The sequence below is a fragment of the Poecilia reticulata genome, chromosome 5, assembly GCF_904066995.2.
Source record: "Poecilia reticulata chromosome 5, P_reticulata-male-v2, whole genome shotgun sequence".
Classification (NCBI taxonomy): domain Eukaryota; kingdom Metazoa; phylum Chordata; class Actinopteri; order Cyprinodontiformes; family Poeciliidae; genus Poecilia; species Poecilia reticulata.
Window position 1 is genome coordinate 27641866 of NC_088834.1, and position 14696 is coordinate 27656561.

A 14696-nucleotide genomic window follows, 5' to 3' on the forward strand; every position below is an offset into this window, starting at 1 on the left:
TTGAGGAGGAAAACTGTGTCGGAGAGCTCCAAATTTAGTTCCCTGTGCCTCACAATGCGCTCACTTAATCCCTAAACAATGGAGGAGGGGGGGAGGCTAAGTGACAGAGCAGATGCAGCGATAAGGCCCTCGTCATCAGGCACGGAGAGGAGGACAGTGCGGGACACCAGCACTTCCAACGCTGCCACCCCCCTGTGGGAAGACCCGTCATGCCACCTTTCCAGGGGAGAAGAAAACGGACGAAACTGGAAACTTTCACAGAAACTGTTTACATCTGGGCACGCAGCCCATATCCGCGAAACTGAGGACAGAGCTCGCCCCCATTTCTCATGCTGCTGCTGCTGCTGACACAGACCGAATGCAAGCAAAGAGATGGCGGCGCAGATATGTGGAGCGTGGCAGGGTAGCCTTAGGGGTGAAAGCACAACGAGCAAAAAGATGAAGGCTGATAAACCTGCCGTACTTCTCTCATCAGTCTGAAAACACTGCTGGGAGCTCCAAGGTTTTCTGGGACCCTGAGCTAACCCTAAACCGACTTAGGGCAGAGACGCCGACTTGAGTTTGAGACTGAAACTCCAGTCACACTTAAGTTGCGAGAATTAAAGACTTGAGACTTGATTAAGGGTGTTTAGTCCGGTAGACTCGGCTCGACTGGGGACCAGAATTGCGACATTTGTTAGGTTTTCAGCTGCTGCCGTTTGCTTTCACACTGCATTATGTCAAATGAACCAAAGGCTTTGAAAAAGCTGTTGACCTCCCTGCCTGTGGTGGCGCTACAACAAGAATCACTGAAGCGGTTATAGCAGGGTTTCTCTCATAGACATCATATACGTAGACGCCTCGTGGAGCGCTGAGTCGTACGTAACAGTGTCTAAATTAAATGTGCAGAGTTAGAGATGCATGTTAAAGATGTCATGGATTTGATGTAAAAATGTTTGACTTCAGTCATTAGAGACTTGAGATTATTGACTTAGATTTGACTTGTGGACAAAAATGACTTGTAAACGTGTCTGATGTCTTCGTATGGGAACAACTCACATACTAAACTTACAAATGCATTTCCCTTAAATGTGGCACAATTTAAAAGGAAATGAACAGGCCTTGAAATGGTATATTTTTGTGCCAGGAAATGCAGGAATCTCTGTTATAACACAAACCTCCAGTTTTTTTTTTTGTTGTAACCCCTCCTAGCTTAGTTCACTAATGCTTTGGGGCTGGCTAAAGAGTCATTTTAACCGTATTCTAGATAGTTTCCTGAATGCAACATGTTTAGGTCCAACACTGCAGTTGAGCTTCTTCATCTCTACATCAACACACGGCACCACATTTGGAAGTTTAGTACTTCTTTTTCTTTCTTTTTCTGTGCAGAGGATGCAACATCTGACATGTCTATCAGGTAATCAGTGTTTGACGAAGCTTCAGAGAAGCTGCTCCCGTTCCAAAGTCCTCTCTACTGGTGGGAAAACTCAGCGCTCCTGCTTTCCACCATCTCATCCAATCGGCTGTGTCTCAGAGCCCAGCTGGCGTCCGGATCCATCCAGACAACAAAGCTGCCGAAGTCCTCAGCAGAACATTATGAAAGAATCTTTAAAGAAAGAGGTCATTTTTTTTAAAACGCGGATCAATAAAATCTATTCCCCCACGCGCAGCGATCCTCCTCTCCTTCCAATAAACCTGCTTTGTAACTTATCAGCAAAATTGGGCACAGTATCTGAGTTATGGATCCACTTTGTAAGTCTTGTTTTATTTATATATATATATATATATATATATATATATATGTGGTCACATTTCCCTTTTCTTTCAAAGATAAATGCTTGCTAAATCAGTAAAATTTCACAATGACTTTCTTAAAATAATTTGGTGTCATTAGGTCATAAGGATGCCTGGCAGTGTTTATTTAAGGAAACCTGGGGGGAAAAAAACCAGAGTCTGTTTTTTTTTTTTTTTGTGGAAAAAAGTGCAGCATCGCTCGTCTCATGAGTCAAGGCTGCAGCTCGAGTCTTCATTTAAATATAGCCTCCCTTCCCCGCGAACGCTGTCACTCACAGGCTGACGGTAACTGTTTGACCTCATCCGCCACGCTCCCTCTGCAGAGTCCTGCAAAAGTATTCACACCCACTCAACCTTTTTTTTTCTTTTTTTAAACCTTTTATCACTTTAAAGGCACAAATAAATGCACCTTTTTTGGACTGTAAGTAAGCCTGTCACAATAAGCAAACAATTAATCGTATAAGTTCAAATGAGCTCCATAATTACCATTCTGACTATTTTCTTTTCTTTTTTTCTTTTTTGTGGGACCGTTTTGTTCACAGAGTCCGTAATCCATTTTATTTACGGTTTTTGTTGTAACTGGTTGTTCCCATTTGTTTCATCATTTTTTGGTTGGTGTTTTATCTTGGATATTTAAAATATCTTCAGTACAGTTTATTGCTCTTTGAAAGGACAAACTTGCATTGTTACGCCTTTATCAACATATTACATGGAAAATGGTCCTAAAACAGCGATATTATTGTTTATCGCTATAATTTCTGGAACAATTTATTGGCTAGCAAAATTCGCTATCCTGACAGACCTGATTGTATGTGATAAACCAGAGTAGTGTGGTTTGTGAAGTGAAAGGCAAATTACACTTTTGAATATTTTATTTATTTATTTTTGTCAAATGAAAATCTGAAAAGTATGGCGTGGATTTGTATTCAGCTATCCTGAGTAAATGCTTTACAGAAGTAAATTTCAAACAAGCCTGGACTGAAAGGTTCTGCCAGTTTTTCTGCGCAAAACGTAACAAGACCGGCTGCATGTTTGGTTTTCGTCCTACTCAAAGTTCAACCAAGTCTTTAGTATTTACATCCACCCATCTTCTATCAACCAGCCTCCCTGCCTCAGCTGAAGTAAATAATCCCCACAGCAGTACGCTGCCACCACCGTGTTCCAATGTGAGGATGCCAGAGATGGACAATCAAAGACTGTTCAGGCTTGACTTTTATCTCATTAGTATACATACATTCACTGTGCCTTCTACATATTTTGAGGCAAACTAAAAACTATTTATTTAGTTTTTTATAGATTTCTTCCAATAGTAGTTTTCTTCGTTCCATTCTGTCAAGAAGGCCAGAGTAGTGGAGCGCACGGCTCATCATAGTTGTCCCTGTTTGCAGATAAATCCAGCTACTTTTTTTTCTTTTTGGTTTCCTGCAGCTCCTTCAGACTAGCCATGGACCTTTTGCTTTCAAATAGCCCCAGGGGCACACTTTGGAACACCCCTGGCATAAGGGGTGTGAATACTTTTGCAACAGAGTAGCAAAAGTTTCACTAAAAAATTAATCATTTTCCCTCACCCGGAGATTATCTAAAAATTAATCATGTTTTTTTTTGTCACTTGTTTGTCTGAGGTTTCATTTGCACTCCAGAAGACGCCCTGAAGAGCTAGATCCATAGCCAACGGGGCGTTCCCAACGCTCGTTAGACAGGTTAACCATTCCCAGCACATGACGGCTTCCAGGTGGGTTTGGTTGGAAGTCTGAGGTGGCCCACTCCCGTTGGACAGAGCGGTTTCTGCAGAACTCTGCTAGGCCACGTGTGGGTCGTAAGGTTCTTTACACCCTTCGCTTATACGATCTGCAATTTCACCTCACTGTGATCATATGAACGGCACTATATTGGCCTGTAAAGTTATTTAACGGTCATCTGTAGCGCATGATGGACAGTAAAAGACTGCTATCCGGCGCACCGTCTCAACCTTTAAAAGTTTTTGTCCGTGATGAAGTTTTAACAACCGGTATTAAAAAAAAAACTAAAAAATATCTCGACCAGGTGAAGACTGGAACATGTCAACATGTCAGACTGATGATGGTGTTGTAGAGTCACGACTCTTCTTGTGTGAACGACAATGTTTGTCATGTATTGTAACGGTTCCGTGTCTCGTTCAAGTGGAACTGGACTAACTGGGAATCCCATGACTGTTCAGCTTTAACAGCGACGCCCAAAACGGAGTTGGGAGAGTACAAGTATTTGATCAAAAACCCCGTGCTGCTGCCAACTGAGTACCAGTAGTGACAGCCTAAGAATAATTTTAGCGTCAACTATTGTTAGGTTTAAAAAAAGAAAAAGCTGAGTAGTTTGAGAACGCTGATCTCTGCTTCAAACAGATACTAGTCAAAGGGGAAGTGCAGCAGAGAATGTTGTGAGAACGCCCTCGCTGAAAGTGAAGGAGACGACGTTGACCCAGGAACATGTGCTGGTGCTGCTGACGCAGTGACCTCTGACCTCAGAACCTGGATCTGGGAATGACAGGAAACCCGACTTGACCGTGTTCTAGCTGCAAGTCAGAAAACCAGTAGTTTACTAGTCGTTGTTCTCAACTACAGGCTGCTACTAGCGTCGGTCTGCAGGCGTATTAGACATTCAGCAACTAACACAGTGGTGGTCAGACTTTCTGTTCAAACTTTTGGAGGCCACAAAATGTATTTTTGAAGTTTACAAGCACATTTGTTGAGCCTTTGTAATTCTATCTGCTTAAATTAAAGTAAATGTGTAAGATTTTATTGAAATGAAAGGATTTTTAAATCACCGTTTATCCAAAACATACAAAGAGTTTTTACCAACTGTGTTATTAGAAGGCAGGCGTACTGCTTATTAATATTTTTGGGTTGGTTGTGTGATAAATTTTTTTCTTTTAGCCCAAGTTCACCAACAAGAATTGGCCGAGGGCAACTCTTTCCTCTAAGGTGATTGCTATTTTAACCAGTGGGTGTTTCTGAATGTAGAAGCCTGGTTAATAAATTAGAAATTATTTTTGTTGTTGTGTCAGGCCAGATTCGATTCATTACAGTATTGCAGTCAGGGGCCACACAAAATCATTCAGAGGGCCACAAATAGACCCCAAGCTGCACTTTGGACATCCCTGAACTAAGGGAACATGCTTGCAATCCTGAAAGTGAGGAAAAAACAAGAAAAAGAAACCTTTTGTTGTTATGGTACAGCAGCCATATTGGATTTTGAGGTTAGTTTGTAGAAAATCACAGATGTAATCCACAGAGGGCTTTTTTTTGTTTGTTTTGTATTTAATAAAACAGTAAATTTGTAGCCATTTGTGTCCCACGTCCACATGGAAACAGTGTTTTTGTGGAGCCAGAATGTAAATGTATTTTAAAGGTGTTCTGAAGTGAAACGTTGTGTGGGAACGTACAGGTAGAATGGATTCTGTGCTGATCCCACCTCTTGACTGCAGAATAAAAAAATAAATCGGGGTTACAGCTGCCAATAAACCATTAAATCAAACCAGTTTTAAGCCAAGTCACACTTCATTAATACCTAAAGCTTCCAAAATATGTAAATTTCACTTGAACAGTAACCGTGCTGCTGCTGCTGCAGTGTTTCTACTCAAGCATAAAATTAGTGACTGATCAATAATCTCTTGCAAATGTTATGACCTCAGTCTGCATCTTAAAACATAAATGCTGAAAAAAAAAGCATATATTTACTGGTTGAAATTTCTTAAAAAGGCTTCACTAAAAGCGCTATTCCCCTCATCTCCATGGAAACACTGAAAGAGGAAGTTGGAGCTTCCTTTAAATATTTCCACTTGTGTTAGCGGATTTTATCAATGCATTTTAATGCAAACTGGGTAAGACACTGACATTTAACGCTGGTGGCTGGTTTTAAACAATACTCCTGCAAAAAATGCACCTGTATGTAGCTTCATTACACACAAAAGGATTTGCTTCAAGGATCATTTTGATGATTATGACCTAATGCTGAAAAACAAAACAAAATGCAATTGCACAAGATCAAAAAAAGAAAAGAAAAAAAGGATTTTTATGGCCTAGACTATCACAGGGACAGACGGGCTTAGCAAGGAGAGTAAAACACAAAAGTCTGTATTGCTAAAGAAACCGATTGGCAACATAATGGCATAGAAGTGAGAAAAAGGGCTGGACTGCTGCTTGGTGGTCCAAAGTGACTTTAATGCCAGATGGTATTCACAATAAATTTGATTTAACACAATAGGATATTACATACTACTACATGCTGCTAGCCACTTTTTGTATGTTTACTGACTGAAATGACTGGAGTTTAAATAATATCAGCTTGGCTGACAGCAGGTGCGTCAAACTTTGTTTTCTAAAAAATCTGAATGTTCTTAAAGGGCCGGTTGTGCCAGAATGTATTGATGAAAACCATTAAACTGCTAAAATATCAATAATTAGCATTCAATAAATGTTTCTTAAAATTAAATAATATTAATCACACAGATTAGTCCATTCTGGATTTTATGATTGTTTTTGTGTATATTTTTGCAACCAAACTCAGGCTTTGTTGCATCAGTTTAGAAATATTTGTAAGGAAGTTTTACGATGTTTGCGCTAATGTGACTTTTTATCAGTCGCCGTATCGATTATGGTCTATAACTTCAAGTAAGGCTGAGGCAGCAGTCACTTAGACCCAATGTTTATGGCCAATTTTGTGAAAACTTTGCAGTAAAATTAGGGGGGAAAAATGTGCGGATCTGTTGACATTGTGTGAATTTTGCGAATTTGTGAAAAACTGGAGGGACCTGTTGATGTAATTCAGAGTCTGGAGGGCCACATAAAAAGCTACGGCGGGCCAGATTTGGCCCCCGGGCCTTTAGTTTGACACACGTGGCTTACAGGATAGTGATTTCTCTATCTCTCTCTCTCTCTGTTTCACTTTTCATTGCGCAGAACTGTCTTATTGCTCGCTAGCCTCATAAGTGACAGACTTGTTAACGCCCCACATTTAACCACTATCCTTACTGCTGTTTCCTTCAGTTTTTTTTGTCTAAAACAAGCCTTAGAAAATGTTTCCATTCCATGGAAACACATTTCCTGTATGTCCAGACCGCTGGCCTGAGCGTCGGTACGTGCAGGTTGGGAGTTGGAGCGGGTCGAACTGTAAAAGTGTTGCTTTCACTTACTCACCACGCTGGTGAGTAAGTGAAAGAAGGGCTGCTCTGGTGTGATTCAACTCTCATTCTGACTCCCCTATCACAATGTGTCTAGATTGTTCAAGTCGTTGCTTTGGTTTCCATGCAATCATGCGCTCGCTTGCAACATTTTCACATTACATGTTCTGCTGCCACTTGTTTCACATGTTCCAAACAGCAGGCAGATTTTAAAGCGTCACATGAGAAGAGCTTAATGAGCAAATTGGTGCAAAAGAGGAGAACATGATGGTGTAGTCGCTGACATTATCAGTGGAAATGCATCCAGAGCAGAGATAAAGACAAACTGTATCAAATTATATTTTACTGTTGCAGTATTTTTTTCCCTCCAAAAAAAGCATAAAATTACATCTGGCAGAACAAAAGCAAAGTTCTGATGGACCAATGAGAATTTCACTGACTGATTTTATTATTTTTTTTTAGGTCTGAGTGACTGATTCTGATTATTATCCATCCCTAATTTCTCTCTAAGGACTGCAACAAACCCAAAATCCTCTTTGTTAATTTTTTCTTTTTAAACACAAACCAACCATGAACGGAAAAATTAGCGGCACATTTGCTTTGAATCAGACAGAAAATGACTATTTTAAAAGATTTCCTCCATTTATGCTTCAAACCAATTATCAACAACCTCTTATTTATTTCTTTTATTTATTATTTTTTAAAGAAAACTCAAAAAAGTGTCTGAAAATTCTGTTTGTTACAAAAAGAAGGTAGACATTTTCAGTTTTGATGCTTTTAATAAGAAAATATTTTTTGTTTCAGTATTTTGCCAAAAGATTATTGGTCAGATTTACCGACTATTATTATTGTTGTTATTATTGGGCCACATCAATAATTTAAAGCATCTGAAACTCAGTGTAAATTATAGTTTTTAATGAAAAGCGACTACTGTTCCTCCACTTAGTTTGTTTTTCCAGATATCTGAAGTCGTCCAGAACATGTGATGTCTGAGTCAATTTTCCTTTAAAGCCCTGCAGAGATATGCTGTGATTGATTTAACGAATAAGACACGGAGTGAGGGGGTTCTGAACTGACCAAAGGTTGAAGTCAAGCAAACATTTGTCCCTCTGTTTGAGGATTTCCTTTTAAATAAAATAAAATAAAATACGAAGCAAAAGGCTCTTGAGTAGAAGGAAAAAGCAACGTTTGTATTTGTAATCTTAAAAACGACCCGAATCCTTAATTCACATATCAGATATCGCGATGGATCAAATTACAAGATGCAGCTCTTTTTATATTTGTGGTGCCTGTAAGAAAAATATGACTTTGAGATTAATAATAATAATAAAATGTCTTGGCCAGGATTCTCTTGCAACAAGAAATGTTTAATCTCAATGATATTTTCCTGGTGTAATAAAGGTTAACAATAAATAATAATCATCATCATCATCATCATTTTTGCCTGTAAAGATGAGCTGAGTAGACAGGAGTATTACATTTTCAATCAGAACGTCATTAGGACCAAAATGCAGAAGCATTCAGTGACTAAACTCAGTTTCCAGATTCCTGCAGCTTTGCTTCTCAGATTGGAAATAAAAGAAAATGAAAGAACTACGAGGTGAACTGATGAACTTGAAAGTTTCAAAAGTGACTGGTTTTAAATCAGGTCTAGACGAGAAGTAAATGTGGCGTGCTAAACCATGAATGTCCATGTGGCAGAGCACCTCTGCTGATTTAAAAAAAATAAAAGCACCTTTATTATTAAGCTTTTACTACTGCATCTAATTTCCAGATTACAAGCTGTAAAAATGTGTCTTAAAACATTTGACACCACACGCTTTCTTTGTAGCTTGTGCATAAGTGTCTGTGCGCTATGACAGGGGGACAATTTGCGGTCAGGCTGCTGTGAATAAACTACATGAAGCTGATTTATGAGTCTGAAACAACAGGCCGTCTGCAACTCAAAGCAAACCGTCATCACACCCTCGATAAGCCTTGTTGTTTGCACGTAACCTTTCATTTAAATCTTTTTGAGAAGTCTCTCTCCTTTTTTTTTTCCATTAAAGAAGCCAGAACAAAGTACTTCCTGTATCTCAGCCACAAGTAGAACAAACAAGTACTTCAGTTCACTATAGGATAAAGGCCTGCGTCCTCCTAAATAGATCCCTTTTGACAACCGCAGTCATCTGACCGCACCAAACACTTTTTTTTTTCTTTTATTCCATTCGCCGGTTATTTTAACGGAGGCCGCACACACGGCGTGTAATCACAGGGAGCGGCAAAGAGGCGACGGACGGCGGCGGCTGTGAGAGGCAGAGAGACAAAAGCCTCGAATCAGCCGGAGCCAGAGGCCTTCTGAGAAACCTCAAGAAGGAGTTATGACACAAGATGGACGCCGGCATGACGCATAAGTGGGAGAGTGACACACCCGGTTCCAAGGAGGCCTCGTTAGACTTGACCAAAACACATGACTGCGCTTCCATATTCGACTGTAAGCAACGCCCACCGAAAGTCAGCGGGCCGAGAGCTGCTGCCGTGCAAAAACTATTCACACCCCTCAGGTTTTCACTCGCGTTTCGTCGCGTTGGGAACACAGGCCTTTTGGTGGTTTTGCCGAGGTTACGTAACAGAGATGGTGGGCGATTATAAAGTCAAAGTGCTTTCCTTGTAAACATCTAAAAAAAGTTGGATTAGAATTTGTATTCGTACTTCTTCGTTTGATGCCCCAAAACAAAACTGAGATGCAGGGTGAGCAATAATCGCACAATGAATTAAAACGAGCTCAATAATTTCCATTTGCACGATTGGTGAGAGAGCAGGTGAAGGACAATTTTGCTAACAGAGACCTCAGTTTCCAGTTTGTTGTTTTGGGTGTGTCCTTTATTTGTTTTTCATATTTACAATGTCTTTCCGATTCCAGTGTTAAATGTTCATCAGAAATTACAGTTCATTGATCTTTGAGAATGCGTTCCTGACAATGTTCTCCATTGTTGTTTACTGCGATATCTTCTGAGACAATTTATCGTCCATCAAACTGTGTTAAATAGCCGCATATTATCCTCAGCAAAAGCAACTGTTCTGTTAACTACACTGAAAAACTGGCACTGCACATCACCCATCTACACGGCGATGGAAGAATCATGCCGTGGGAAATACAAGAGGCTGCAAAAGACCAGTGATTGGGTTGTTGGTTCACTTTCCAGCCAAATATAAAAGCCAGAAGCCAGGGCGACAATCGAGGCGTATTCGTGTGTCAGGATGGGAACAGTCCAGACCTGATCTGGACTTGAACACTGAGGCGTGTTGATGCTCGTTGTCACACAATCTGACCGAGCCGCTGAAATTTTGCAAAGAAGGAAAAAGCAGTAATGTCACTCTTCACATGTACCGCCAAACACTTGGAGGTGAAATTGGAGAGAAAGGTGATTATATACATGCAACATCTTCTCAATTTTCATTTTGAAAACCTCATTGGAAACATTTATAATTCTCTTCCCGCTTCACATGCTTCCATGTCTCGGCACATTGAGCTGTTTGTTTTCTCTGCCTCACTGTTCCCGAAAAACCAGAGAGCGTTCCTCTCCTTCCCCCTTTTTTTTTTTTACTTTTCCTGGATGAAAGCATGTTACAGATACAAACTATCCCCGGGGAATTGGACTTTTCCAGCTTTCCAGGTTTCGCCAGATCACACATGCTGGTGTCAGAGCCGGGGGCTGACCCTTAATCAGCCGAGCTTTGTCAACAACAACTGAGAGCCACAATTATCTGCCCTATAGATAGGTAGGCTGCGCTCCGGGATCCGGGGGCTGTGGAAAGGGAAGACGCTGTCAGATTGCAGTGGGGGGGAGGAGAGAAAGAGAGTCTGCCTTAACCTCTGTGGCTCGTGTTTCTACTGCGTACTAATGGACCCCTGTCATCATTATGGACAGAAACAGGAGGGCGCCTGCCAGCTGCATGACCCCCATAAAACAGGACAGGAAATCCTCACTGGGAATGAAAGGGAAAAGTCTCTTCTCTTCTCTTCTCTTCTCTTCTCTTCTCTTCTCTTCTCTTCTCTTCACACTTATGAAATCAGAGAGCATTGCTTGTCCCCGTAAAAGGAAGGAAAGCTGAAGGTGTTGACATTATTGGATTGTATTTTGCTACTTCAAAATCTGGCTCCTTGTCCTTAAGTCATTTTGTAGCTGATCTGGTGGTACGCTTGAAGTTTTTTTTACCCAAACTTTACCTTTATAACTTGAAGCAGAATTCAGCTTCTATGCACCACAAATCTGGAACAGACTTCCAGAAAACTGCAAGACACCTGGAACACTGAGTTCCTTTAAATCTAAACTACAAACTCGGCTGTTTAGAGTTGCTTTTGAAACCTAATCATGAAACATTCATCAATTATCTGGTGTGCAAAATGTAATGTTATCGACTGTATGTTCTACGACTTTGTAATTTTGTGTTTTTATGATGTGAAGCACTTTGAAATGCCTTGTTGCTGAAAGGTGCTGTGCAAATAAAATTTGATTGATAGGGCCGGTAAAACAGTAAAAAAAAAAATAGAAAAAAATCTTTGCTTTTTTTTTTTTCTTTAAACAGTGCATGTAAATTTCTGGTTTCCGGTGTATGTTGAGACTGAAGCAGTTGCTCTCCCACACGGTGAGAACCCTGTATAATTATTACATACAGTGGATCACCCTTTGCTCTGTTACTAAAGTCCAACAACCTGTAATGGGACAGGACTTTGTCACACTCCTCTTTAGCAGCGTCCACTGAAACGTGACAGCCTGTTTATCAAGAGCTCCTTCCTATCAGATCCTCAGGAGTTTGTCCGCAAAAAAAAGGAAAAAAAAAAAAACCCGGAACACGTTGTCCCCAGGAAGTCAGGTTCCTTATTACAGCCAATAAGATAGTGAGCTTTATTGTAGTTTTGAGGCTACACATTAATCCACTTTGTTGAATCCTCCTCAGCCCATCATGTGATTACTTTAGTCATTACCAGTAGTGCAGTCATAATTACTCCATAGTCTGTCAAGATATGGTGACAGGGGAAAATATGGCATCATGATTTATGCAAGAGATCCCAATTCCAGTCTCAACCAGAAAAGGAGATTAAAAAAAAATCACAATCACATGATTTTATATTAAAAAAAGAAACGCCGCACTCGCCTTGTTTCGTGAGCAAGCATGAAAGTGCACACGCGTGAAAGTTTGGGATTGCGAATGCATGTCCGAGTTCGCGTGTGTGCTTCTGTGTGTGTGCATGCGTGTGTGAGCCGCGTCCATGGAGACGTGTGTGACGGCTGCATGATTCACAGTGTCACAACTGTGAGCAGAAAGGACTGGACATCCTGAGCGGAAACCACAGCGATCGAAGCTGTGTTTCCCTGCGACATCCCAACCTAACACTCTCACAAAGAGTCACTTGACTGGACCCGCATATAGGAAGTGAAAGAGGAAGCCCCACTCGTCCATCCTGTCCTCCATCCCGATCTCTGCTCTGCCGCTTCACGTGAAACGCGCTTGTAGGCCCGCCGCAGAGGGTGTTAGAGCCTTACGGTTGCAAAACAAGAGTGGAAGAACCGGCTGAGGCTGGAAACGGTTTGCTGCCGAAGGTCAAATGTCTGGTCAGTTGACTTTTAGCCACACAAAGAGAGAGGGAGAGAGCGCGAGGGGGTCAGCGACTATCACTACTGTGAAAGCAGAATGTGGTGATTTGAATATCAAGTGATAAAGGGGGCTTATGAAGCACTTTATCAAGTCCAGAAGACCACAAACGCTTCACACTACATTCAGTCATTCACCCATTCACTTGCTGACGGTGGCAAGATACCGCCAGACTCTGCCCCAGGGCGGTCTGACAGAGGCGAGGCTGCCATGCACCGGCGCCACCGGGCCCTCTAACCATCAACAGCAGGCAAGACGGGTGAAGTATCTAACCCCAAGGACACGACGACAAACGGACCGAGTCGGGCTGGGCAAACTCCTACCACCATTGCCACCGTCATCGGTGACGGCTGCTCAGTTCATCATATAACTCTGATCTCTAACGGAGCTCTTGAAGTTATGTCTTGCCCAAGGACACAATGACAGAGACGGATGTAGTGGGGACTGAACCAGCAACTCACAGATTTTGACATAAATTTCTACCATCTAACCATTTTTGATATAGACGGTCGTCAACATCAAAAATGTCAAGTCAAGAGCTCTAAGAGCTTTAAGAAACAATACACACATTTGTTTTGTTTTTATATTGTTTCTGTTTATCATGTAAAAATGTTGTTAAAGTAATTTTGTAGAGACCTGTAAACTATCGAATTTCTCTGCCAGATTTTTTACAAAATAATTCCAAGGAAAAAATCCTGCAAAAACACCTGAGGGTCAAAAGTTTGAGGATGCATCAAACGTAAATAACAAGTATTGGTATCGGCTATACCGGTCCTATATTTAGTTGGTATCGGATTGATACTGAAACGCGCCGTATCGCATGCCTCCAGTCCAAACGCCCAGTGTTGAGGGGGCTGATAACGCAGCTGGAGGTGGTGAGTGGTGGTTGGTTGTGGGGTCGTTTGGCCCGGCTTTAACCCTGGTGGCTCGTGGCCTCTGGCTGTGTTCATTGGTGTTAGTGTGCGCAGCCTGGCAGCCTGCATTCCTCTGCCTCTCCCCACACAATGGTGCGTATCTGCAGCATTCCTCTGTCTGTGTCCGTTGTCTGAAACGCGGCCGGGCTTCGGCGGATCGCTGCTGCCCAGTCGAGTGGCTGGCACCACGCTCGGCTTAAAACTCAACTTTCTGGCCAACACGAAAAAGTAATGCTTGGCTGAAATCTAACACTGAATATCTCCCTAAACACACCGTCCGCAGTATGAAACATGATCATGGTGCCTTTGTGCTGGGAGGATGCTTTTCTCCGTCATGGATATGGAAGCTGGTCAGAGTGGATTGGAAAATGTATGCAGGTAAATACAGGGAAGGTATGGAAGAAAACCAGTTTAGAGCCATGAGTACGGTAAATTCATGCTTTAGAAAGGCCCAGTCAAAGCCTAGACTTAAACCTGGATGAGATTCCTTGCGAAGACCGGAAGCACCGAAAATACGTCGAATCAGACTGAACTCGAGCCGTTTTATTTCTGCCGACGTGCAAAGCTGGTGAAGACATACCCTCTGAAAACCTGCAGTTGTTACTGAGGGGGCTGATTACAAATGCATGCCACACTTTTCACATTTTTTAACCGCAAAAAGGTTTTAAAGCCACCTATGATTTCCTTCCACTTCACGATTATGTGCTACTGTCTCTTGGTCAACTTCAACGGTAAAATCAATGGAAGTTGGTGCATGATTAAGAGACTAAAATGCGTAAAAGTCGAAGGGGTTTGAACACTTTTGAGAAGCACCGTAGTCTCGCCTCGTTTTGGTGCAGTTTTCCCCTCCTCTCTTTGTCTCGCTCCTCTCTACAGAAGCATGTTTATCCTGGACCGTTTTCCCCTGCTCTCTAGTCGCCTTTCTCTTGTTCTGATGCCACGGCCGTGCAGACACCTATCCCTCCTGCTGACTCAGTAGCCAGCCTCAGGCACTGTGGGCTCGGGGTGTTGGTGGCAGCGAGGGAGGGAGGGAGGGGGACACAGAGGGAGGGAGGGGAGAGCGAGGCTCCCACATCAGATCCCACCAGCCTATCACGTGCAAGAGAAAAGAGCTGGCTAATCGTTTCTACAATGGCAAACTGTCACACAGCGCCACAAAACCGCTCTCCTCGCCAACACTTCTACAGTATTATTCCACTGTTCCTTAGAAAGCCCCA

At 42.0% G+C, this 14696-nt stretch overlaps 1 protein-coding gene across 3 annotated transcripts in view; it reads left to right on the forward strand.

Moving 5' to 3' along the window:
* Positions 1-14696, forward strand: part of LOC103465557 (DEP domain-containing mTOR-interacting protein) — a 52960-nt gene that overhangs the window by 14288 nt on the left and 23976 nt on the right. The window lies entirely within an intron of this gene.